Source organism: Takifugu flavidus, chromosome 11, assembly GCF_003711565.1.
Source record: "Takifugu flavidus isolate HTHZ2018 chromosome 11, ASM371156v2, whole genome shotgun sequence".
In the NCBI taxonomy this organism is placed as follows: domain Eukaryota; kingdom Metazoa; phylum Chordata; class Actinopteri; order Tetraodontiformes; family Tetraodontidae; genus Takifugu; species Takifugu flavidus.
In genome coordinates, this window is record NC_079530.1 from 138146 (window position 1) to 155181 (window position 17036).

Consider the following 17036-nt stretch of genomic DNA (forward strand, 5'->3'; position numbering starts at 1 on the left):
GTAACACATTCGTGTGAATGATATTATGGGATGCTTTGCATGCATATCTTCAGTATTTCCATCTGACAACGTGAAACCAACTCAAGAGTAGCAAGAAATGTTCTGTTGCCTTTATTTGACCTGATTATCACATGTTGCAGCATGGCAGGTCCACAGGTGAAACACAAGAATGTTTCTTTCTGTAAATACCACCTAGTATTTAAATATTGTACAGATTTGTAGGGTTTAAGCAAATTTTGAGCCAACAGGTGCGCGTGTGTGTGTGTGTGTGCGTGTGTGTGTGTGTGTGTGGTGTGTGTGTGTGTGTGTGTTGTGTGTGTGTGTGCGTGTGTGTGTGCGTGTGCGTGTGTGTGTGTGAGGTGTGTGTGTGTGCTTTGACCTTTCTCTAACCATTTTATCACCAGCCCTATCACGAGAGGCTGAGGCAGATACACTTAGCTGTGTTTTCTTTGGATACTTGAATGCTCTCCCAACGTCTCCTGTACGCCTGCAGTGTTGGTGGCAATCACGGTCATATTTATGTCATCTGTTGATTTTAAGACAACTTTGCCAACTTTTGTGCTCATGTGTTTAGCGAGAGTGCCTCTTCATCACAACACAAGCATTCGCTCACACTGGTCAAAGTGTCCTTGAGCAAGATATTGAAATCCCAAATGAGACCCTGGAGAGGCTCCTCCAGTGTGTGTCTAACCCTAACCCTCTAACCCTAACCCTAACCCTCTAACCCTCTAACCCTAACCCTAACCCTAACCCTAACCCTAACCCTAACCCTAACCCTCTAACCCTAACCCTAACCCTAACCCTCTAACCCTCTGACCCTAACCCTATTCCTGATGACCGTGCGCCACCCTGAGAGTTTCTCTGCCATCACTTGGTGAACATGTGAGCACAGACTGGTGACATCTTTGAGTGGTCCAAACCACCCCGTTCACCCTTTTGCCATCACAAGGGTCCATTTAGGATGGTTTCTCTTTTCATGGGCGGAGGCTTCAGGGTGGTACTGATGATGAAACTGTAGCAACATTTGGAATGTCCAACCTGGATCTGACTGTTTGTGTTCCCTGAAAGGTGAACTTTGGCTTCCAAACAGATTCATGGCTGTGATTGTGCACACACTCGAAGTTCTGTACACACTCTTTGGTACACACTGGTTGCAAAATACAAAGTGGAACAACCATGAAAAGAACATTTAACGGTGATGATCAGAAACATTTATGCACATCTTGCATCTGTTTTTCACTGATTTTGAAGCCATTTTTGTACTGTGAAATAGGTCTTGCCTTGCTTTGTCTTGGTTAGGGTTAGGGTGTCCGCAGCACCTCTCCTGGGTAGGGTTAGGGTTAGAGGGTTAGGGTTAGAGGGTTAGGGTTAGGTTAGGGTTAGAGCGTTAGGGTTAGAGGGTTAGGGGGTTAGGGTTAGAGGGTTAGGGTTAGGGTGTCCGCAGCACCTCTCCTGGGTAGGGTTAGGGTTAGAGGGTTAGGGTTAGAGGGTTAGGGTTAGAGGGTTAGGGTTAGGTTAGGGTTAGAGGGTTAGGTTAGGGTTAGAGGGTTAGGGTTAGAGGGTTAGGGTTAGGGGGTTAGGGTTAGAGGGTTAGGGTTAGGGTTAGAGGGTTAGGGTTAGGGGGTTAGGGTTAGAGGGTTAGGGTTAGGGTTAGAGGGTTAGGGTTAGAGGGTTAGGGTTAGAGGGTTAGGGTTAGGTTAGGGTTAGAGGCTTAGGTTAGGGTTAGAGGGTTAGGGTTAGAGGGTTAGGGTTAGAGGGTTAGGGTTAGAGTTAAGGTCAGGGTTAGGGGTCAGGGTTAGGGTTAGAGTTAAGGTCAGGGTTAGGGGTCAGGGATAGGGTTAGGGGTCAGGGATAGGGTTAGGGGTCAGGGTCAGGGTTAGGGTTAGGGTGTCCGCAGCAGCTCTCCTGCCGTGCGTGTGTTGCACGTAGCGTAGACAAGAGTTGAGAAACAAGGATGAACTCCGAAAGTGAAGCTCTTCCACAGTGAGAATGATCCTAGGAATAAATTGCCATGTGCTGGGTGCTGCTTGCTAATAGCAGCGCGTAACTAACAGAGCAAAGCAGCTCTTCACATTCTTTCCTGATACCTGACTGGGGGTGTGTGTGTGTGCTCATGCACGTCAAGTGGAAGCATTTAAGAGCAGTTTCGCTTCTTCCCTTGTTTCAGCCGTTACGCGCTCTTTACACAGCCTTTACACGTAACCTGTGATATGCAGGACTTAAGCAGCCTTCTACTTAAAGCTTTGTTAGGAATGTTTGAAGACATGCTCAGCAACTAACTGTGTCTTTGTGTGAAGCAACATTCCTCAGCTGACACAACAAGTGTGTATTTAGTCAGTCTGAAGCACTCCAGTGGGTGTGATCAGTGTGTCCACATGTGCAGCGTACCTCCACCTGCTAACTATTAATACAATGATGCAGAAGCCTTTCAGCTAAAAGGAGCGAGCTTGTAGTTAGGATGATGTCGCTAACACATAAACACTTGTTTCGGTTTTCTATGGCTAGGCAAGAGATTAGCAACTTTTTATTTTCCTTTCCTTTCCATCTCTCGCAAATGACACAGTAATAACTGTATTTTGATCAGTGCCGATACTTCACTATCACAAATAAAATATATGTATTTCAAGACTTATGTGCTGCTTCTGTCTTTCATTTTAAATTCAGCATATATGCATTTGGGTCTATATTCTGGTGGACCCAGACATGGTAGGTGTTAGAATGCGGTTCAGGCAGGACCCGTACGCAGACAAACAACAGCTGAAGGCATCTAAACAAGCCTTTAATTACCCTAGATGACTGTGCACAGCGTGGTGAAAAAGTGAGGTGCTGGTTGTTCCTCCGAGTGAGGGGCGCGTGGTGACCTCGGAAGAGACGTGAGAAAAAAGTTACTCGAAGGTACGGATCACAGGAAGACCCCATTGACCCACGTTTACCACAGAGCGGACGAAACGACCAGAAGGCAGTGGACTGATAACCAGCTGCAGGTGTGACGGTCACCAGCAAACAGGACCAAGGCGAATCCACCAGGGCCCCTGGAGAGAGAACCAGGAAACCAAAACACAAACAAATGGCACCAGACACCGGCCATGACAGTAGGTTTCTGAAGAAGATTTCTGGGCTGGAGGTTGATGAATCCACCCTGTTGTGGTCTCATCTGACCTCTGGCCGTATGTTTTGGACACCCGGGTAAAGAGAGGGGCTGAGCTGTCACCCAAACAAGCCTGGCAGACCCGACCATATTGTGAGAGTCTGCTGGGAACGTCTGGCTGAGCCCTCCACCATGGAGGTCCTAAACTCCCACATCCGGAAGAGCTTCACCCAGATCCCAAGGGAGGCTGGGGGCATTGAGTCAAAGCGGACAACGTTCCTTGCCTCCATTGCTGGCGCGGCAGCTTTGAGCTGTGGACGCAAGGACTCTGGTGCCAGTCGTGGTGGCGGGCCCCAAACCCAGTGGTAGACACCAGAGGTAAGGGATGCCGTCAAGCTGAAGAAGGAGATCTATCAGACCACGTTGGCCCATAGAACTCCATAAAGAGTAGACCGCTAATGGAAGGCCAAGCAGCCTGGGCTATCCAGGACCTGAATCTGGGAGGAGATTGGGGAAGCCAGAAAGACTATTGGTCAGCCTCAACAAGATTCTGGCACAATGTCCTGTGTCTTGGGGAGGAGAAGCAGTGCTCCGCCAACACTCTTTATAGTGTGGGCAGTGACCTTCTGACCTCAACTGGGGATATTGTCAGACGGTGGAAGCGCCACAATCCCATTGTTAAGCTTTCCGCTAAGGAAGTAGAGGCTAGGAACTGTGAGGAGGACTCTGCCATCACCCAAGCCGGAATCACCAAGGAAGTTAACAAGCTCCGCTGTACTTAACAAGCTCTTGTTTAAACAGTCGCCCTGCCACCGAGGGGGGGTGGGTGGATGAGATCCATCCTCGAGTCTCTGGATGTTGTGGGGATGCCTTTGTTGACACGTCTCTGCAGCATCGTGTGGCAGCTAGCAGCAGTGCTGCTGGAGTGGCGGACCAGGAAGGCCAGACTTGATCCTCTGACATCTTCACGGGTGAGTTTGATGTTTTCGTCTACAGTGGTGATGTGTTCCATGAAGAATTCTCCTTCCAGTGTTCTGATCTTGCCCCACGTGTCGTCCACATATCTAAACCAGTTCCAGTGAAGGAGGTCAAGGCTCTGCTCTCCACTTCCTCCATGTTTAGATTGGCTACTATGGGCGACACGGGTGAGCCTGTGGCCCAGCCGTGTTTCTGTCTGTAGAAACCTCCCTGAAACTGGGGATAGGTGGTGCTTAAGCAGAGATCCAACCATGAGAGGCCATTTCAGGTGACGGTGGGCAAAGAACTTCCTGATGTCCCAACAGGCAACAACAACTGCTAACCTCTTCCAATTGAAAGATCAGCAGGCTACGACTGTAACGAAAGGCATTCTTGAGGCTTGCATCAGATCTCGGATTAAGGGGGACAGTTTGGGTCAGTCCTAATGAGGTACCTCTGTGGGTTCCATGGCACTGACCACCACATCACCATACAACACTCAGTCTGATTGCACGGTGGAGAGACTGATTGTAGACAGTAGCACTGAATGGGACCAAAAGTTGCCACTTGCCTACAACTCTTCTTGTGTCTTCTTGTGAACTATTGTCCTGGTGTGACCTCTTTCACATCTGGTACACCTGCAGTTTATGCTACACATGTGGCCACATGCTGATTGTTAGCGTTTAGGGAAGTTGCTCAAAGTTCTGCTACACACAATGCGTATCAAAAGGCACAGTGTGATAAAGATGTGTTCCACCCTCCGCCTGGGGATTTAGTTCTCCAGCATGATCCTGCATGCCAGAAAAAGCCAGGAAACAGCCCACATCTGCTGCTGCCAGTCATGCTTCTCAACACAGAACATCACAACACAACCTTCTTCTTCTTCTTCGTGAGAGGAGTGCGAGCGGAAGAGAGAGAGTGAAAAAAAACTGTGAAAGTGCTTTTTTTCCTATTGTATGTGTGTGAATGCTGGATAATATAGTTTGATTTATTGTGGTGTTTTTTCGCGTTTATATTGTTTTAAGGAGTGTGTGTGTGTGTGGTGTGTGTGTGTGTGTGTGTGTGTTTGTGGGGCGGCCGACCGCGGCGGCCAACGCCGTGTTGACCGGCTTGAGCAGGAAGCACGGAGTCAAGGTGGGTGCGGGCTCCGTGCTTCCAGCAACAAGCGTAAATGTGTAATGAAAGACAAAGGAGATGGTAAAACTGGACGGCTGGAGGATGCAGCCGCTGGCACGGACACCAGCGACTGCGAGTCCATGTCAGATTGCAGTTCACTGTCCGGCTCAATGCCAGACGGGCACGAGAACAACTTTTACCCTCCCAGCATGCTAAAAAACTTCCTGACACAGACCAAGGGCATGAAGGGCCTTGATCTGGAAGAACATTTTCCCGACATGCTCCTCTCTGTGCAGTCGGCAGGTCATTTGATTAAACACAGGGCGACATTGGATCTCACCGACCCTGAAATTTTTAGACTAAAAAAGCACATGGGCAAGGCGAGGAAACGGCTCAGTTTATAGAAAGCTCGTTATCTTTCCTTGTTTTATCTTACAGTCTTTGATTTTAACTTTCCCCTCACTATGCACACTTTCAGAGTGGGAACGTTGAACGTAAACGGCGCCAGGGACGCAAGGAAACGGGCACTAGTGTTCGACACAGCAAAAAGAAAACGGGTTGATGTCATGTTCCTCCAGGAGACCCACAGCGACCAGAACAATGAAGCAGACTGGGAGAAGGAGTGGGAAGGACAGGTGCTGCTGAGCCACAACACCACCCTCAGTGGTGGAGTGGGCCTCCTTTTCTCTAGGGGCTTCACTCCATCGTCCCTGGAGGTGGAGCATGTGGTGAGGGGACGGTGTCTGATGGTGAAAGCGCGCCTCCAAAACCACTCCTTGGTTTTTATTAATATTTATGCTCCCACCAACGGTACAGAGAGGAAGAGCTTTTTAGAAAAAGTCAGCACTGTTTTAAATGGTTGTGGGGACGATTTATTATTCTTTGGTGGGGATTTTAATTGCACTGAGTGGTTTTTAGACCGCGACCATGCAGAGCCCCATCCAGCCTCGCAACATTGTCTGAGACAGCTGACCTATTCTCATGGTCTGGTGGATGTGTGGAGGAGGATGCACACGGACAACAGGCAATACACTTGGTCCCGCCTAGGTGATGATAGGATCTCCTTGGCCAGACTCGACCGATTTTATTGTTTTAGACATCATTTTAGTGTTTTTAGGAACTGTAGCATCACGCCAGTCGGCTTTACAGATCACTCGTTGGTTTTAGGGGAAGTCGCCATGAAGAACATTTTACCCAAGAGTGCATACTGGCATTTTAACTCCAGCTTGGCTCAAGATAACAGTTTTAGAGATGGGTTCTGGTTGGGGTTTCGAGAGAGAAAATCCAATTTTACGTGCCTAAGACAGTGGTGGGACCGTGGAAAAGTAGAGATACAGCTCCTGTGCCAGCAGTATACTCTCAATGCCACGCAAGACACACGCAGGTCGATCAAAGACCTGGAGATGGAGATAGTGGAACTAGAGGCGATTGGCAGCTCCACAGGAGATCGAGGGTGTATTGAAACCCTCCAATCCAAAAAAATGGCCTTGGCCAGCCTGCTGGACAGTCAGGTACAGGGTGCTCTGGTCAGGTCCCGGATTTAAGATCTCACTGAGATGGATGCTCCCTCTAGCTTCTTCTTTGGGCTGGAGAAGAAGCATGGACAGAACCTGATAATCCATTCACTGCTTTCGAGCACAGGGCAGGAACTCGTGGAGCCGGGCCAGATAAGGAAGCGGGCAGTGGAGTTCTTTTCCTCCCTATACGAGACCGAGTACTGCAGGGATGACGGCCTGTTCGACGAGTTCTGCGGGGACCTTCCTCGGGTCTCTGAAGAGACAAACTTGCGGCTGGACAGGCCGCTGCAGCTCGACGAGCTCCACGCCGCACTGCTCAGGATGAAAGGAAAGAAAGCTCCAGGTGTCGATGGGCTCACGGTAGAGTTCTTTAGAGCCTTCTGGGACATTGTGGCCCACGACATGCTGGAGGTCTTTAACGAAAGCCTGGCCTCGGGTTCCCTACCATTGTCCTGCAGGAGAGCGGTGGTCACCCTCCTGCCAAAAAAGGGCAACCTACAGGAGATTAAGAAATGGCGCCCTGTGTCTCTGCTGTGTATGGATAACAGGATTCTGTCCAAGACTTTGGCTTCCAGGCTCAGAGAGGCTATGGAGCAGGTCATCCACCGGGACCAGACTTACTGTGTGCCGGGCAGGTCCATAGTATATATCGTCCACCTAATTCGAGATGTTTTGGAAGTCTCTAGATCATTGGACGTCGATACTGGTCTCATTTTGCTAGACCAGGAAAAGGCTTTTGACCGGGTTGAACACCAGTTCCTCTGGAAGGTGATGGAGAGGTTCGGGTTCAGCCCTGGCTTCATAGCGATGATCCGCGTCCTGTACTGTGACATTGCGATTATGCTGAAGTTTAATGGCAGTCCGTGTGCTCCCTTCAGGGTGCGTAGAGGCGTCCGGTAGGGCTGCGCCCTCTCCGGACGCCTCTACGCTCTCTCCCTCGAACCCCTTCTCTCTAGGATCCGTGCAAGCATGGATGGCCAGCTTCTTCCATCCTTTCAAAGAAAAATAGTTTTATCTGCCTACGCAGATGACATAATAATAATAATGGTGTGTAGCCAGGAGGACATCGACATTTTATCTAACTTGACGGTTTTATTCAACCACCTGTCCGCGGCCAGGGTTAACTGGCACAAGAGTGAAGCCCTGGCTGTTGGCAGGTGGACAAATGGGCTGCCGGTCCTTCCCCAGGATCTTGCCTGGCGGAGGGACGGCCTAAAATACCTAGGTGTTTTTATTGGGCACAAAGAAACAGAGAGGAAAAATTGGCTAGATATATTAGCAAAAGTAGAAGGAAAAAATCAGAAATGGAAATGGCTCCTCCCCCGCATGTCTTACAGAGGCAGGACACCAGGAGAGGGTGGCCATGTCCTCAATAACCTGGTGGCCTCTGTGCTTTGGCACCGGCTCAGTTGCATGGAGCCCCTCTCGGGGTTGCTAGAACAACTGCAGACAAGAGTTCTGTCTTTCTTCTGGGACGGCATGCATTGGGTCCAGCAGGGGGTGTTGTACCTGCCTAGAGAGGAGGGAGGACAGGATCTCATCCACCTGGCCCGCAGGACCGCCACTTTTAGAATCCAGTTTACACAAAGGTTTTTAACCTAATGTGGAGAGATGTGGCCAGATGTGTCTTCAGACGGGTGAGTAACTTGGGGTTGGATGATGCTCTGTTTTTAACCGACTTAAAACTTGCTAAATTAAATGGGCGACCAACTTTTTACAAAAGTGTGATTAAGGCATGGGCCCTTTTTAAAGAACTGGCACTGACTCTCTGGACTGGCTGCTAAGGGAACCCATAGTGAACGGAGCCAGGCTGGACGTCTCGGCTGAAGGCAGCACTACAACCGGACCCGGACCCTGTTGCTGCAGCATGTGGTAGCGTGCCAGGGCCGGACCTAACGGGCGCGGAGGCAGTGGGTTCCCTGTTGGGCACCCGCTCTACCCAGGCAGCCGAGGGGGCGCTTCAGCTGTGGAGTGACGGGCTCAGCCAGAGAGAGAGAGATGGCTCCTTGTAGACTACGGCCAGGGGACCGAACCGGACTGCAAGGACCCCTTCCCAGAGATCAGGCTGGCCGCCCATCTCGGGAATCTCGACGGTCCTCTCCTAAGACCATCAAAGACTTTCTCCCTGCAGGCAGTCGAGAAGAAGACCCTGTATGACGTCTGTGTAAATTCTCAGTCATCCAGGTCATTGTATCCAAAGTAGTTTTCTCTGTCAACTGGACTGGGTTTCTTCTCTTGAAGACGTTTCGCCTTCTATCCAGAAGGCTTCTTCAGTTCTGAAATCGCTTGGGAGAGAGCTTGAAAATATATAGCCCCTGTGGACCATTTGCATGCTAATGATCCGGGTGGTCACCTGAGAGTCGTTAGCAGGGTCGTTGGTCGGGTCGTTCACCTAGTTTCTGTTGAGGTGTCTCCCCTTTGTCTGCTGGGTCACATGGTGATGAGTCACTGGGTCTCCTGGAATGGTGTGAATGTTTGTTTTGCTGTTGGAAGGAGTGGAGGACTGCATTGTATGTGGGTGATAGGAAGTGCCTCAGGCCACCACCTCTGTTCAAGGATGGTTTCTCCAATTTAACATGGATAGCTTCCTTAACCCCCCCTTCAAACCAGCGGTCTTCTCTGGCCAGTATCCTTACTTGGCTGTCCTCGAAGGAGTGCCCACTCTCCTTTAAGTGTAAGTGGACTGCTGAATCCTGACCCGAAGAGGTGGCACGTCTGTGTTGTGCCATTCTTCTGTGGAGAGGTTGTTTGGTTTCCCCAATGTACAGTTCCTTGCATTCCTCCTGGCACTGTACAGCATAGACAACATTACTTTGTTTGGGTCTTGGTGTCTTGTCCTTTGGGTGTACTAACCTCTGTCTGAGAGTGTTGCTGGGTTTGAAATGAACCGGTATGTCGTGTTTCTGGAGGATCCTCCTAAACTTCTCCGAGACTCCAGACAGGTAGGGGATGGAAACGCTGCGACGTTTGTTTCTCTCCTCCTCTCCTTTGCTGAGGTCTCGCTTTCTTGAGGTCCTGGTGAAGGCCCAGTCTGGGTAGCCACATGTTTTGAGAGCTGTCTTAATGTGGTCCTGTTCCTTCTTTCTGCCTTGGGATGTGGTGGGTATTTCTCTGGCCCGGTGTTGGAGGGTTCTGATCACTCCCAACTTGTGTTCCAGTGGATGGTGAGAGTCAAACTGGAGGTACTGGTCAGTATGTGTAGGTTTTCTGTAGACTTCGATGGTGAGATTTCTGTCCTCAGTGATCTTGACCGCGCAGTCCAGAAAGGCCAGACTGTTTCCTTTTACATCTTCCCGGGTGAATTTTACATGTTCGTCTGTTTTGTTGAGGTGATCGGAGAAAGCTTCCAATTCTTGTGTTTGGATTTTGACCCAGGTGTCATCAACATACCTGAACCAGTGGCTTGGCGCAGTTCCTGTGAAGGATGTCAGGGCCTGGGATTCCACCTTCTCCATGTATAGGTTGGCAACTATAGGGGATACTGGTGAGCCCATGGCACAGCCATGTTTCTGCCTGTAGAAGCCTTCTCTGTACTGGAAATAAGTGGTGTTCAAACACAGGTCCAGCATGGTGCAGATTTGGGCCGGTGTTAAGGTGGTTCTTTCTGTAAGGTTCTTGTCCAATAGAAGGTGCTTGTGGATGGTGTCTATGGCGCTGGCGGTGGGGATGCACGTGAAGAGTGACGTGACATCATAAGATACCATAGTCTCTTCTGGAAGTAGTGTGAGTCCAACGACTTTTTGAGCAAAGTCTTGGGAGTTTTTGATGTGGTGTGGGGTCTTGCCAACCATGGGAGACAAGATGGAGGCCAAGTATTTGGAAATGTTGTAGGTTACAGAATTGATACTGCTTACTATGGGTCTGAGAGGGGTCCCTGGTTTGTGGATCTTGGGCAATCCATAAATGCAAGGGATGGTTTCTCCTGGATATAGACGGTAGTATTGTGGTCTGTCAATGGCTTTATCCTTTTCCAGCTTCTGTAGTAAGTCTACCACCTTCTTCTTGTATGAGCTGGTGGGGTCCCGCTTGAGTTTCTCATATGTGGCGGTATCTGTCAGGAGACTGAGTATCTTGGTGTCATAGTCAGTGGTATTAAGTACGACCGTGCACCTACCTTTGTCAGCTGGTAAGATGGTTTGAAAGGGGGGTTAAGGAAGCTATCCATGTTAAATTGGAGAAACCATCCTTGAACAGAGGTGGTGGCCTGAGGCACTTCCTATCACCCACATACAATGCAGTCCTCCACTCCTTCCAACAGCAAAACAAACATTCACACCATTCCAGGAGACCCAGTGACTCATCACCATGTGACCCAGCAGACAAAGGGGAGACACCTCAACAGAAACTAGGTGAACGACCCGACCAACGACCCTGCTAACGACTCTCAGGTGACCACCCGGATCATTAGCATGCAAATGGTCCACAGGGGCTATATATTTTCAAGCTCTCTCCCAAGCGATTTCAGAACTGAAGAAGCCTTCTGGATAGAAGGCGAAACGTCTTCAAGAGAAGAAACCCAGTCCAGTTGACAGAGAAAACTACTTTGGACCCTGTATGACGATTGCGTGAGGGTATTAAACAGGAGAGGACTGTCGAACAGGAACACCAGCGTGGGGGCTGATCGGCTGGGAGGGGAAGGTGCCCGCCCCTGCTGGAGGGTGCTCTACAAGCCCCCCCTGAAGAAGAGGACCGGGGACCTCCAGTGGAGGATCGTGCACGGAGCCGTCGCCCTGAACGCTCTCCTCTCAAGGATGAACACTGCTGTGTCGGACCGGTGTCCGTTTTGTGCCGTCTTCCACCCGTACAGTGAGACTCACTGTGCTTTTAATGTGATGAAAGGTGTTTTTAATGGTTTTAATGAAACTTTAAGTAGATCATTTATTTTCGGTGCGGGGTACAGAAAGGCTGCTCGGAACAAGTGGCAGCTCCTAAATTCTATTTGCGGTGAGGCCAAGATGGCGATTTACATCTCTGGAGACTGGGAGGCCGCCACTGTGTGGCGCTGTAACGTACGGTCCAGGCTGAGGTGGGAGCTTGAGTTTTACAAAATGATAAATGACCTCGGCCAATTTCAAGAAATATGGTGCCGCAAGAATGTGTTATGCACTGGAAAACCGTTTGTTCTTTGCACAACCCCTGGTGGGATAAATTATACTGACTGTTCCTTAATATTTATCTATTTATTTATTTATTGTTATTCTGTGTGTCTCTAAACAGGGCGTTTTGCGTCCCTGTGTGAATTGTTAATAAAATGTTTTTGTAAAAATCAAAAAATCTTCTTCTTCTTCTTCCGTTTTTCCCAACTCTGCCTCACCCCCTTCTTCACCTGTTGGTCCCACATGCCCTGCAGTGCCCCAGTCCCTCTGTCAGGAACCTGGGGCGTTCTGTCTGGACCAGGAGTAGACTTTATGCCCCCTCACATGTTGGGGCACATTTTCTGTTCTTGGGTATCATTTTTGATGTTTAAATGTGCCTGTTTTGTTATTTGTTGCACAGGTTTTTATAACATGGTTTCATTGTGTGCATTCTTAATTCAGCCAGGTTGCTTAGTGACTTTCAGAGGCACTGTTGTACACGCTTGTGGGGTTGAGGAAATGTCTATTTGTGGAAAGACTCGTTATCATGTTTGTTGCTTTAATTCGGCCTGCCCTTCTACGGCCGACCAGGTAAAGGTGCTTTTGTTTGGGCTTTTGTTCCGTTGGTAGGAGGACACGCGTAAGTGCATTAAAACAACGTTGCTTCCACGGTCCTGCTGTCATGATGCGTTTTCTTCTGATTGTAACCCACATAAACACACAGCCCTGACATGTGATCCACCTAAAAACGGTTACAAAGATCACAATTACGAGGGGTTCTCGCCCTGGGCGGCCTTGTTCTCTGCTTGGACCAGAATGAACAAATATTTTTCGACATCAGGCAAAACTGTGAGTATGATAATGTAATGTTCCACTGATTTAAATGTTCCATTTTAAATGTTTTTAACCCTAACTTTCATGGTTTTTTCTCAACCAATGAAAATCTGAAGGAAGTCTTTTTAATTAACAAATAAAGAAACTTCCCAAGAAATTCCCTGAAAGAAAAGAACATAGTCTCAGTAAACTACCATCCATATTCCATATAACAGCACTACTTTAAAGGTTAGTGGACACAAACCAGCAGAAAACTAAAGTATAAATTCTCAACATCCTGAATAAATGCTTTTGAAACAGACTGAAAAGGAAATATGCTTAAGAATCTGTCTTTATGGGGCAACGCTGCCCCCTAGTGGACCGAACTGGGCCAAGGCTTAGAAAAATGAAACGGACACTCGTCTCCCCGTCTGCCTGCCTGTCTGCCTGCCTGTCTGTCTGCCTGTCTGTCTGTCTCTCTGCCTGTCTGTCTGCCTGTCTGCCTGCCTGTCTGTCTGTCTCTCTGCCTGCCTGCCTGCCTGTCTTTCTGTCTGCCTGCCTGCCTGTCTGTCTGTCTGTCTCTCTGCCTGCCTGCCTGCCTGTCTGTCTGTCTGTCTGTCCGTCCTGATCTGGAGGCCCCTGGAGTACTGTCAGCTCATGGTCATGGTCCAGAAACCAGGGTGAGATGATGTGAGCTTGGTGACATGGTGCATTATCCTGGTGGAAGTAGCCTCAGAAGATGGTCAAACAATCCTCAGGGACGCTGCAGCATTTAAAGCAGGGGTGGGCAAATCCAGTCCTCCAGGGCCAGATCCAAGCCAGACTTTCTGTCCTACAGGTAAACCCTTTCACCTAGGGTTCCATTTACCTTGGTGAAAGCAGTTTCTCCCTGGTAAGATGCAAAACCTGGCTGGATTGCAGCCTTCGTGGATTGGACTTGCCCGTCAGAGGAGGTCAGATCCATTCCTCGAGGGTTGAATTCAAGCCTGGATTTGCATCCTTCCAGGCAGGAAATGCTTTCACCAAGGTAAATGGAATCCCAGGTGAGTGTTTACCTGTAGGACAGAAAGCCTGGCGTGGATCCGGTCCTCGATGCCCACCCCTGATTTAAACCATGCTCAGCTGGTACTGAGGGACCCAAGAACATGTCCCCCCACCATTCCAGCAGCAGTAACCTGAACCTTGGATTCCAGACAGGATGGATCCATGTCGTCATGTTGTTCACACCAAATTCTGACTGTTGCAGCTGAAGTCCAGACTCATCAGACCAGGAACCATTGTTCTGATCTTCTATGTTTTGGTGAGTCTGTGTGAACTGTAGCCTCAATTTCATGATGTATTGAAACACTTGTTTCACCTTCTATCCTGGAGGCTTCTTCAGTTCTGAGCTCTCCGGGGACCGAGTTTGAAAATATAGCCTCTGTGGACCATTAGCATGCTAATGATCTGGGTGGTGACCTGAGGGTCGTTGGTAGGGTCTGTGGTAGGGTCGTTAGCAGGGTCGTTGGCAGGGTCATTGGTAGAGTCGGTGGTAGGGTCGTTGGCAGGGTCGTTGGTAGGGTCATTGGTAGGGTCGTTGGTAGAGTCGGTGGCAGGGTCGTTGGTAGAGTCGGTGGTAGAGTCGTTGGCAGGGTCGGTGGTAGAGTTGGTGGTAGAGTCGGTGGTAGGGTCGTTGGCAGGGTCGTTGGTAGAGTCGGTGGTAGGGTCGTTGGCAGGGTCGGTGGCAGAGTCGGTGGTAGAGTCGGTGGCAGGGTCGTTGGTAGAGTCGGTGGTGGTAGAGTCGGTGGTAGGGTCGTTGGTAGAGTCGGTGGTAGAGTCGGTGGTAGAGTCGGTGGTAGAGTCGGTGGTAGGGTCGTTGGTAGAGTCGGTGGTAGGGTCGTTGGTAGAGTCGGTGGTAGAGTCGGTGGTAGGGTCGTTGGTAGGGTCGTTGGTAGAGTCGGTGGTGGTAGGGTCATTGGTAGGGTCGTTGGTAGAGTCGGTGGTAGAGTCGGTGGTAGGGTCGTTGGCAGGGTCATTGGTAGAGTCAGTGGTAGGGTCGTTGGCAGGGTCGTTGGCCTGGTCATTGGTAGGGTCGTTGGCAGGGTCGTTGGTAGAGTCAGTGGTAGGGTCGTTGGCAGGGTCGTTGGTAGAGTCAGTGGTAGGGTCGTTGGCAGGGTCGATGGCAGGGTCGGTGGTAGGGTCATTGGCAGGGTCGTTGGCAGGGTCGTTGGCAGGGTCGGTGGTAGGGTCGTTGGTAGGGTCGTTGGTAGAGTCGGTGGTAGGGTCGTTGGTAGGGTCGTTGGTAGAGTCGGGGTGGTAGGGTCATTGGTAGGGTCGTTGGTAGAGTCGGTGGTAGAGTCGGTGGTAGGGTCGTTGGCAGGGTCATTGGTAGAGTCAGTGGTAGGGTCGTTGGCAGGGTCGTTGGCAGGGTCGTTGGCCTGGTCATTGGTAGGGTCGTTGGCAGGGTCGTTGGTAGAGTCAGTGGTAGGGTCGTTGGCAGGGTCGTTGGCAGGGTCATTGGTAGAGTCAGTGGTAGGGTCGTTGGCAGGGTCGATGGCAGGGTCGGTGGTAGGGTCATTGGCAGGGTCGTTGGCAGGGTCGTTGGCAGGGTCATTGGTAGAGTCAGTGGTAGGGTCGTTGGCAGGGTCGTTGGCCTGGTCATTGGTAGGGTCGTTGGCAGGGTCGTTGGTAGAGTCGGTGGTAGAGTCGGTGGTAGGGTCGTTGGCAGGGTCGTTGGCAGGGTCATTGGTAGAGTCAGTGGTAGGGTCATTGGCAGGGTCGTTGGCAGGGTCGTTGGCAGGGTCGGTGGTAGGGTCATTGGCAGGGTCGTTGGCAGGGTCGTTGGCAGGGTCGGTGGTAGGGTCGTTGGTAGGGTCGTTGGTAGAGTCGTTGGTAGAGTCGGTGGTAGGGTCGTTCACCTAGTTCTGTGTTCTGTTGGTGTGTGTGTGTGTGAGTGTGTTTGTGTGGTTTTCTGTTGGTGTGTGTGTGTGTGTTTGCGTGGTTTTCTGTTGGTGTGTGGTGTGCTTTCTACTGTTGCTTGTCTGGGGTCAGGCCCTGGGATTCTGGAAAGCGCCTAGAAACAATTTTGATTGTAAAAGACGCTATATAAATAAAGATTGATTGATTCTGTTGGTGTGTGTGCTGGTGTGTGTGTTGGTGTGTGTTGGTGTGTGTGTGTGTGTGTGTGTGTTGTGTGTGTGTGTGTGTGTGTGTGTGTGTGTTGGTGTGTTGCTCTTCCTTCCTTTAACACCCCAGCAGTGATGCTGCTGGATCCACCAACTCAGGGACCAGAACACGTTTACACAGCGAGTCGATTATTCTGCCACAAGTGGTGGAAGAAATCCACCCCACCCTCTCACCCTCTCTCTTACCCACCCCCACCTCTCCCTCTCTCTACCCCCCACCCCCCCACCCCCTCTCACCCCCCCGTGTATTCAGAGAGAGGCTAAGAGGCTGGTTAGGTGTTGCTACGGTAATGTGAGGAGCCCAAACTCATGGAGTGGCCCTTCAGTGTCCAGCTCATCTGGCCTCCCACACACACTCTCTCCTGCCGTTAATGGCAGGGTTCACAGTCACATGACTGAAATTATGGGATGTTGAAAACAGACACAGTGAAAGTTCATTAGAATTTGTTTGTTTGAGATGAATATTTGTGTAACCTGCTCAAGTGTTTCGGTGTAAAGGTATGCTGGACCACTTGACACACTCATCTGCTGGCCTCTCTCACACACACACACACACACACACACACACACTCTCAGAAATGAGGATACATCAGAACCTTCCATCAGAGTGTGTTACTCACTTGCCAACGTCTCTCGCTCGTGTGGTCACCCTGTCCATCACATGTCCTGTCCTGTCTTCTGTCCCCCTGGCAGCCATTTTGTCCTCCACCATCTTAGTTTATGAGCGAATGTGTCACTTTTAAAAGCAGATTCTGCAGAACGCGGCGCTGGTCGCTTCACTCAGCCCGTTCAACAACAACAACAACACACATTTCTCCTGAATATCTGCACAAACGCGTCTTCCGCTGTATTAAGAGCAGATTGACCCGCTGTGACCGGTCTGCTGCGGCGCCATTCAGCCCGACTAGAATACACCCCTTTGTGTGTTTCATTACTGCTGGAATCCATCAACGGCAGAGGTCAAAACCATCTTTCTTTTGTAAAGGTCAAATTAATTTCTCTGTGTGACGGCGGAATCTCGCTGGCAGTTTGCTGCTTTTACAGCTTTGGATGCGACATCATGTGACATGTTGTGTTGTTCTGCTTTGGATGCGACATCATGTGACGTGTTGTGCTGGCGTCCTTGTTCCTGTTCGGGCTCTCGGACGCCAGACTCTCTCCTCCGTTGTTCCTGTGGGGTCGCCAACAGCCAGAGGTGAAGTCTGCTGTGCAAGCAGCGCCCAGGGAGCGGTTCACACACACACACACACACACCACCTACGCATGGACATGGGTTCCTGACCTGTTCACAACACACACACACACA